Source organism: Lampetra fluviatilis, chromosome 32 (genome assembly GCF_964198595.1).
Source record: "Lampetra fluviatilis chromosome 32, kcLamFluv1.1, whole genome shotgun sequence".
NCBI lineage: Eukaryota > Metazoa > Chordata > Hyperoartia > Petromyzontiformes > Petromyzontidae > Lampetra > Lampetra fluviatilis.
The window spans coordinates 9,098,877-9,109,349 of record NC_136306.1 but is presented as its reverse complement, the minus strand read 5'-3'; positions in this window follow the sequence as shown (position 1 = coordinate 9,109,349).

The following is a 10,473-nucleotide window of genomic DNA, read 5'->3' as shown; positions in this document are numbered from 1 at the left end:
ACAACGCAAGCGGCCGTCCTCAGGTGAAGAACAGGTCTGTCGGAAAGACTCATCCCATATCTGCATGTCCCATTAATATGCTAAATTCCTCTTGATATGCAAATAATTGTCAAGGCGCTCTTCCCCCTCCAACCTAGCTTAAATAGACGCTCCAAGCCTGGTGGTGTTTCATTCAGACGCTGTCTTTCCGACAGACCTGTTCTTCACCTGAGGGCGGCTGCTTGCGTTGTGGCCGAAACGTCGTGAGAATTATTTTATTATGTTTTATTATTATTTTATTATTTCCCTTCTACGTGACTTTACCGAAAGAACCAAGAAGATGCGCGTAGTGTTCATCGACATCGCCTCCAAGGGGGGGAAAGGGGGAGAACAGCGGCGCCAGGAGCCGACAGCGCATTGCAGTGTCGTGAAAAGTCACGACCCCAGGTCGATTTCCCGGCCGCGGCGAACATCGGCTGCCGAGTGATTTCTGAACCGATCCTGGCTGGCCAGCCGCCCCACCTTCACCAACCTGCATTGACCAGTGTGGTGAAGTATGGTCAAAAAGCCCCCCCCCCCCGCCTCCTCCATGACTGTCACGCCATGGAAAGGCCTTCATTCAGCAGTGGCTTAGTCAAACGGGCTGTAAATCATAACTCTATTACAATGTTACAGTTTATTTACATTATTTTTCTTGGTTCTTTCGGTGAAGTCACGTAGAAGGGAAATAATAAAGTAATAAAAATATTTTTAAAGTTTCGACGTTTTTTATTATTATTTTATTATTTCCCTTCTACGTGACTCCACCGAAAGAACCAAGAATATGAATCTTTGCAGTCACGAAAGCTTTAAATCAAAATTTTACAGTATTTTGTTTTGGTTTTAGAATTGGTGTACAGCCCTCTCTCTCTCTCTGCCATGTGTTTTCGGGTCGTAGCAAGTGTTGTTCGGCATGATGTCAGACGTTTCGCTCCGCGTGCTTCTCGAAGGAACCGAATTCAAAAGAGAGAAGCTCCCAATCGCGTGGAGGAGCCCAAACGTGGTACCGAACAACACGAGGCACAACAACCGCAAAAAACCCCGTACGCAGTAAATTGTTGTACTCTCTGTTTCTGCGGTCCTCTTCTGTGACCATCGCTTCCCCTTGTTGCTACCCACAGGCCTCCTCCTGGTGCCGCACCTCCGATTAGCACGGTTGGCTACGTACGGTGCGAAAGAAGTTCAACATACGGCGGCATTCATAATTACAGGGTTTTTTTTGGGGGGGGGTGTTAGATCTGTATACACGTTAGACAGGCTTTTTGGAGTTTGATCGCGGACATATTTACGCGATCTAACCAAAACAACCCTCTATTATGGATGCTATTGGTCGCGAAAGCCTAGCACGCGTCAAACGTACGCTACGTGGATGCACAACAGACTCAGAACGGAATCGCGTCTCGCGAGGCACTCGAGAGAAGATCTCTGGCGGCAGGGGGCCGCGAGTTTGGCACGTGGCGGTTCTTGCTTGGCGGCACAAATGACCGTAATTGCCCGGGTTTAATTGGGAGCTCTGGGGGAGGCGAGACGGCTGCGAGTGAGTGGGGGGCCCCCGTACCACCCACTCCCACCGTGTGGACCCAAGGCTCCCCCCCCCTCCACTTCCCCCCCTCTCCCCTCTGCTCACTGCGCCCAGAAAACTGTACGAGGGGCTTCGGCCAAAGGACTCACGCGTCTGGAAAAGGGTTTCGGCCAGTCGTTATATAATGCGGTAAATACGAGAGCAAGGCAAAAGACGCAGCGCCTGCAATGTGTTTTTTTTCTCGCTCGCGCAATTTATCGTGTACGGGAGGGACTCCGATGGAGGGAGCTTGTAGGGAATTCCCTCTTCCAGAGGGATATTTTTTGGTCTCCTCTTTCATGCCGGCACATGCGGTCTTGAAAGAGGCGGCAGTACACCCACGATTTACCCCACCGCACACGATCTGTCTGCTGATGGACTAACTATTGCGAGCCCATTCATACCACTGGGTGGATAGAGACTACAGTGAGTGAGGAGTCTTGCAGAATATTTTCAACTACTAGAGATCAAAACGATTATCTCTAGATCGTTATTTATTACCCTCTGTTTAACGATTTTGAAGATGATTGATGATGGGAGATGATTATGATGATGTTGACAGAATAACGAGTTAGGAAGAATATTAATCGGAAACATGTACGGCCTGTTTTTTGTTGTTGTCAATCCACTGATGGGGAAGAGAGGCATCTTACCGCTGTGCGGGGCTTTGAGGGTTGTTTGACCATACTTCACCACGCTTGTGGTGAAGGTGCAGGAACGACAGAGACACCGACACCCACTGCACCTGGTTTAAGCGTGGGTGATCGCCCATCCAAGCACTATCCAGGATCAAACCCTACTTAGCTCACCAGGTTTTCCCCGAGATCGTGCGCATTCCGTGTGATGTTGGACACAGGCGAGATTCGTAATGACTACACCCCGCTGTTTTACCCAGTCAATCCTCCAACTGCGTCTCGAGACCTTGAGAGAATGGCCCTGCTACGTTGGGATGTTTGTCCGATGACTTTCATTTGGCTTCGTGTGGGAGGAAAGTAGAATTCCAGGAGAAGACACACCACACACACCACACCACACACCACAACAACCACCGCCATTCGCCACTAAGTGGCGGTGACGTCACCACGACGCTTGTGCCAGGCCATGTGCACCTTGAGGCCACGTGAAGTGTCGAACGCCCGCTGGCAGGAGGCACCACACCACACACACCAAACACCACACACACGAGGGGATGACACTGAAGTTATCGGTGCAGCTAGCTTTGACATTCACAGATTCAGCAAATCCACTGCTGTACTGAAATCTCCTGCGCACCTCGCAGCCAAACTCAACCCCACGTGGGAGTCCCTGGTGATCGCTCATCCAAGTACCAAACAGGCTCACCCCTGCTTAGCTTCCGAGATATGACGATGATCTAAGCATTCAGGGTAATTTGGTCTTGGATTCAAAAGCAAACAAACAGAACCGCACCCCAATCAACAAGTAGGCACGGCGGCGCAGCGTATTTCCATGTCTCGCACACCACATCCAGCAGACCTCTCTCGTTATCGCTGCGGCTACTCTAGGCACGTCACTACTCCAGTCGACCAGTGACCCGGCACACCACATCCAGTAAACCTCCTCTCGCAGTGGCTGTGGCTACGCGTAGTTGCCCAGTGGTAGCCGTCTGCTCCAGCTCATCAAACTATCCGGTTAATCTTCTTGGTTCTTTCGGTAAAGTCACGTAGAAGGGAAGTAATATTTTATTATGTTTAATTTTTATTATTTTATTACATCCCTTCTACGTGACTTTACCGAAAGAACCAAGAAGATGAATCCCTGCAGTCACGAAAGCCTTAAATCGAAATTTCTCCGGTTAATGTTGACGCACCCGGCACACCACATCCAGTATACCGATATCTCGTCGCCTGCCTGCTCTGTGCCCTCCACGAGCATTCGCCCGTAAAGCGTTCGGCGAGGAAACAATCGCCCGCGCAAGATAGTGAAGACAACGACGAACGCAGCAGGCAGAGAGAGACAGACAGAGAGACAGACAGAGAGGCAGAGAGACAGACAGAGAGAAAGAGAGAGAGAGAGGGAGAGAGATGAGAGATGAGCCCAGCAGCGCGCGTGCATTGCGCCCGTGCAGCAGTGGCAGTCATCACGCTGCTCGCAGCAGCCGCCGCCGCCGTCGCAGCGTGCCAGCAGCTCACGATCAACGAGAACAGAATGTGCGGAATTCGCCGGGGGGGTGGAGGGGGGGGAGAGGCCCGCTGCACCTGCTGACCGCACAGCACGGAGCACGCATCACGTGCCGCGCACGTGCGCGCGCATTATTACTACTACGACGAGTCGGCGGCGCGTGGGCTCCCCAACCCACCCACCCCCCCACGCACTCAACCCGGAGCGCTGCTACCCTGCCTCTCTCTCTCTGAGCCCTCGCCTCTCTCCCACACTCGCATTTCTCTCGCCTCCTACCCATGCCTTGTTTTCCCTGCCCTTACCTCTTTTTCTCTCTCTCTCTCCTGGCCTTGCCTCCCTCCCTCCCACTCTGACCCTCTCCCCGACTCCCGTTCCTATCTATAGTGTCATGCTTACTCATCGCCCTCTTTTCCTTTCACCTGCCTCGACTCTCCACTGCCTTTTCCACTCGTTTGTCTCTCTACCCTGCTTATCCCTGCAGCTCATTTCCCCTTGTCCTCTCCTGGCCCTGCCTCTGCCCTGTGTCTCTCCACCCCGCCGCCAGCTCAGCTCGGCTTAGCCGACGGCTTTGCTCTGCTGCTGCTGTTGTCTTTCATTCCGGGACACTCAGTACCCACCCACCAACCCACTGATTCACTCACTCACTCAACAACCCACCTCCCATCCTGGGACTAACGGAAGCTATCCAGGGCACATCACTGAGAGACCATGGGACATTCGAGCAGGGGAGGAGAGGGAGTGTTGGTGGAAGGGAGAGAGGTCTGCGACAGCGGTAAGGAAGTTTAGTGGCCGTGCCTTCCCTACTACTCCTTGAATAACAGTGCCCCCCCCCCATTCAAAAGGCAGCTCCTTGAGGTGGTTGGGGAGACAGCCGAGTTCAATTGTAAGAGGTCATTCAATTCTAGATTTGAAGCTTTCGTGACTGCAAGGATTCATACTCTTAGTTCTTTCGGTAAAGTCACGTGGGTAAAAAATGAAATTAAAATTAATAAAAATAAAACAATAAAATCACGACGTTTCGGAGGCAACACAAGTCCCACCTGATGACGGAGACTTGTGTTGCCTCTGAAACGTCGTGATTTTATTGTTTTATTTTTTTATTTTAATAAAATGTTTTACCTACGTGACTTTACCGAAAGAACTAAGAGTATAGAGGTCATTCAAGTCAACAACGCCGGTGATGAGGCCACACATCCCCATCGCTCCTTTCCTTCAGCCAGATGTTCCAGGAGCTGCACACTTAACGCCACTGCCCTCCCACGCCCGTTCTTTAAATCCCTTCCTACTGTTTTTTTCTTCTTGGTTCTATCGGTAAAGTCACGCAGAAGGGAAATAATAAAATAATAAAAACAAACATAATAAAATAATTCTCACGCTGTCTCCCCGACAGACCGGGTCTTCACCTGAGGGCGGCTGCTTGCGTTGTGGCCGAAACGTCGTGAGAATTATTTTAGGTTTCATTTTTATTATTTTATTATTTCCATTCTACGTGACTTTACCGAAAGAACCAAAAAGATGAATCCCTGCAGTCACGAAAGCTTTAAATCGAAATCCCTTCCCACTGTTTGCATTTTTCAACGGAGGCTTTTAAAAGCCCCTCCAACCCCATCTCTCCTGTGTCCTAGAAGCGCCTCTGCTCATCTCCATTGGAAGCTCTGAAGTCAATGGTGGGAATTCCACATTGCCACGACGGGGCCCAGTTTCTCCATAGCGCAAGCACGCTTTACCTAGAGCACAAAGCGCGTATCTTGTTACGGACCTCCATTGGGCTGGTGGTGCTGAGTGAACTCCCGATGGGGAGTTCACAACTTTAACCCAGGCAAGTCTCTGAGTCTCGAGCCGCATTCAGGAGGGTCCCGCGGTGGGGCTGTTTGGCCAATTCCATGAAGACGCTTTTGGCTTGGTATGGGGGGGGGGGGGGAAGTACCCCGAGAAAACCCATACATAGACGGGGATAACAGTCAAAGCTCCGCACAGAAAGATTTAAGAATCAATCGTGACGCTCTAATCTGCGAGCCAACTCACAGCCCGCATTTACAAGACTGGGGTCTTCTAAGGCAGTCTCCCATACAAGTGGTTAACCAGGTTCAACATCTGCTTAAGCTTCTGACATCCGTTATGATTTGGTGCCGTTTAGAGTGACTTGACCCATTAGCCTTTGTAATCTTGAGTCAAGTGCCCTTGCTGACAAGTTGCACGCGGCTGGATCTGGCCTGGAGTTATCGTCACAATGTTTGGCGCGTGGAGGTTATTGTGGTGGCAGATTAAAAAAAAAGTGGGTCAAAATCCGACCTTACTTTCTATAGCACGAGTGGGAGGAAGTTGAGCAGAGCTATGCGTGTGGGCTGAGAGACCAGGGAGCGAGTTAGTAATACAAACATCGACCCCTGTAGCAGCTCCAACACTCACCTCTACCGCCGGTACACCACCTTGCCTCAGCAACCTGACATGACCTCGCCTCTAACACCACCAACGCCATCAACCTAGCTTCAGCAACTAGCACCAATTTCGAACACCAGCACCTCGAAACAACACCCACCACAACCATCAACGTCCAACGTCAAGCATCAAAACGTAACGCCGACTCTTACGATGAGCAAACAGAAACACCCACCGCGAACACGAACACCTCTCGCCACCATCTACCACAACACCACGCCTATGAACACCTCATCACCAACACCAGCTCCTGCTGTTGAAGAGCACTTACCACCACCACCAAACAAAAAAAAACAACCAACACTGCTACCAACACCCCACGTAACCCCGTCAAAACCCAACACCACCTTACCTATCACAGCGCCACGCGTGCAGGGGTCTGGGCAGCAAAACAAACACAACTACCTCGCCTGGTCTACAGGAGGTCGTGGGTTCGATCTAGACCCTGACGCCTGCTGTATACTTGGAGTTTGCGGTGTCTCTCTCCCCGTGGTCGTGTGGTTTTTTTTTCTCCGGGTCCTCTGGTTTTATTTCATCCCTCCACGTTTAGAAACCAACAGCAGCAGCAACAACAAAAGCAGCAACAACAACATCATTTGTGACAGCCAGGCTTCTGAAAGAGCTACGTAAGCTCGGTTGGGCCTTACTTGGCAAAAAAATAGTAGACAAAGTGTGGGGGGGGGGGGTGTAAGGGGGTGTGGGGTGGGCGAAGTCGGCAGGCATTTGCCGGAGCGGGTCGGGCCCCTGGTCGCCTCATTGCACCCCGGGGTGTGGGTCTGCGACAGCGGTAAGGAATTCTCGCCTCTCTCGCTCTCTCGAGACTCCGACAAAGACGACACCATCCCCGAGATGAGACGGAGTCGATCTTTTCTCTCCGCCGTTTGAGCCTCACGTGGGCGGGGGGGGGGGGAGACGGGGTCACGGGTCAAAGTCGAGAGGCTATCGGAGGAAGTTTCCTTTCCACCTGCTCGATCGAGCTTCTTGGAAGGTGACACGAGCCACCACCACCACCATCGGCTTAAGGTTCTTGGTTTACGACGGTCAAACAAAAAAACGTCGTTTCCAAGAACACCGCGAGGGTGGTGAATCGGGGTGTTGCACTGCAAGTTGCCCGTGTGGTGGTATGCCAGCGTGATTTGTGATCGTGGGGCCAATCAACCAAAATGTTTTTATTTTATTTTACCAGGGAAGGCGCAATGAGCTATGTAGCGTTTCTTTTTTGAAGCAACCTGGCCACAAATAATATCTCAACGCAGTGGCTTATCGTGATGTAGAAATGTATAGCAGATACATTTTCTAAACGCGTGATGTTGATTCTGTATGCGAAAGGAAAACCACGGAGCACCAGGGAGATAAATCCACGCGACCACGGGGAGAGAGACACGCAAACTCCAAATATACAGCAGGCATCAGGGTCGGGGTCGAACCCACGACCTCCTGTATACCAGGCAAGGTAGTAAACATCTCCCCACCGTGGCGCCACGTACTCATTTGAGGCCGAGTCAACCTAGTGGAGGCCCAAGCCCGATTCATATATTCGTCACCGGTGTTGGTCGTGAGCGGGAATCGAACTGGGGTGGTCGGGTGAGTAGCGATACGCGCTAACAGCTCCACACACCGTGTAACACACACACAGACAGACACACCGCGTAACACACACAGACACACCGTGTAACACACACACAGACAGACACACACCGCGTAACACACACACAGACAGACACACACCGCGTAACACACACACAGACAGACACACACCGTGTAACACACACACAGACAGACACACACCGTGTAACACACACACAGACAGACACACACCGTGTAACACACACACAGACACACACACACCGCGTAACACACACACAGACAGACACACACCGTGTAACACACACACAGACAGACACACACCGCGTAACACACACACAGACAGACACACACCGTGTAACACACACACACACACAGACACACACACACCGTGTAACACACACACAGACACACACCGTGTAACACACACAGACACACACCGTGTAACACACACACACCGCGTAGCAGACACGCACAGGACGTGGCACGCGGGGTCGATGCGGGGAGGGACTCCACGTGGACGAGACTCATTACCCCCCCACCCCCCCCGGTGATGATTACCCGTGGGCAGAGGGGGGCGGGGCATGATGATGATGATGATGGGAGGATGGGGAGGATGATGTGGAGGATGAATGCTCAGGCATGAGGAGGGGTGGGGGGGATGAGGGGAGGGGGACCGACGGATTGGGGGTGGGGCGGGGGGGGGATTCAGAACCGACGCCCCCGCTCTCATCCCGCAGCGAGATCACACGAGCGGTGACGTCATAGGGACTTCACCGCGCAGCGCAGAGGGGAACTGTCGATAATTAGAATTGCGGTGCGCGTGTCTGTGTGTGTGGGTGTGTCTGTGTGAGTGTCTGTGTGAGTGTCTGTGTGAGTGTCTGTGTGTGTGTCTGTGTGTCTGTGTGAGTGTCTGTGTGTCTGTGTGCCTGTGTGCGTCTGTGTGTGTGGGTGTGGGTGTCTGTGTGTCTGTGCCGGTGTGTCTGAGTGTCTGTGTGTGTCTGTGTGTGTCTGTGTGCCTGTGTGTGTCTGTGTGCGTGTGTGTGTGTGTGTGCGTGTGTGTGTCTGTGTGCCTGTGTGTGTCTGTGTGCGTGTGTGTGCGTGTGTGTGTCTGTGTGCCTGTGTGTGTCTGTGTGCGTGTGTGTGCGTGTGTGTGTCTGTGTGCGTGTGTGTGTCTGTGTGTCTGTGTGAGTGTCTGTGTGAGTGTCTGTGTGAGTGTCTGTGTGTCTGTGTGCCTGTGTGCCTGTGTGCGTCTGTGTGCGTCTGTGTGTGGATGTATGTGTGGATGTATGTGTGGATGTATGTGTGTGTGGGTGGGTGTCTGTGTGGGTGTGGGTGTCTGTGTGGGTGTGAGTGTCTGTGTGCCTGTGTGGGTGTTTGTGTGTCTGTGTGTCTCTGTGTCTGTGTGTGGGTGTCTATGTGTGAGCGTCTGTGTGCCTGTGTGTGGGTGTCTGTGTTTGTGTGTGGGTGTCTGTGTTTGTGTGTCTGTGTGTCTGTGCGTGGGTGTCTATGTGTGGGTGTCTGTGTGAGTGTCTGTGTGCCTGTGTGTGGGTGTGTCTGTGTGTGGGTGTTTGTGTGTATGTCTGTGTGTGGGTGTTTGTGTCTGTGTTTGGAGCGGTGGTGTAGCGGTTAACGCGCTGCTCTGCAAACCCGGCGACCCGAGTTCGAATCTCACCCACGGCCACCACCAGTGACGATTATTTGAACCGGTACCTGGGCCTCCTCCTAGGTCGACTCAGCCTTAAATGAGTACCCGGTGCTACGTGTGAAACATCGCCACTCAGGGAGACAAAGGCGGCCGGGTGCTCGCTAAAAGGTGCTCGCGAACAGCACTTGTCCCAACAGTGCGTTGAAGTCTATACGGGGGATCTTTGTCTGTGTTATTGTGTGAGAAGCGTGCCAGTGTGTGTTCTTAGCGTGCGAGTGAAGCTATGTGGGGGCGCGTGTGTGAATGCGTGCTTGCGCGACCGTGTCAGATGTTGGTGTGCGTGTCAGTGTGTTCAGGGAGTGCGTTTGTGTGTACGGAGAGCGGTGGCGCAGTGGTTAGCACGCTACTAACCCAGTAACCCGAGCTTGATTTTCCCAATATCGACGAGGAATATCTCAATCGGTCCTGGTGGGCCTCCCCTAGGTTGACTCAGCTTTAAATACGTACCCAATGTGGTGTGTAAACATCAGCACTGGGAAGACAAAGGCATCCGGGTGGGTTGCTTCATTAGGAACTCGCTAACAGCACTTGCCCCAACAGTCTGTTGACATTGTACAGGGGGATCTGTGTGTGCGTGAGTGTGGTGTTGCGTGCGTGTGGTTGAGTAAGATTTTCGGCCACGGATAATGTCAGTGGCGCGTTATGTCTAAACTAAAATTTGTATTTTTTATTTTTTATTTTTACCAGGTACGGCCTACGGAAGTATATATAGCTCGTCTTCAACCTGACCACAAATGATAGCTCAACGAAGTGGCTTATCGTCACGTGGACATTCATAGCAGCCAACGCCTATTCTTTGCTTCTTTCGGCAAAGTCACGTATACAGAAAAATAATAATACAAAATAAAGTGAAAATCAAGTAAAAAAATTAAGTGAATAAAAATCATACAAATAAACAGTAATGTAGACTGCAGCCAGTACACTCACCCAGCTTAATAGCCATTGCTACAGTTTACATTATAGACTGCCAGTACACTCAATCCGATTAAGAACCAGGCGACAGTTGACATGAGTGTTTTTTTAG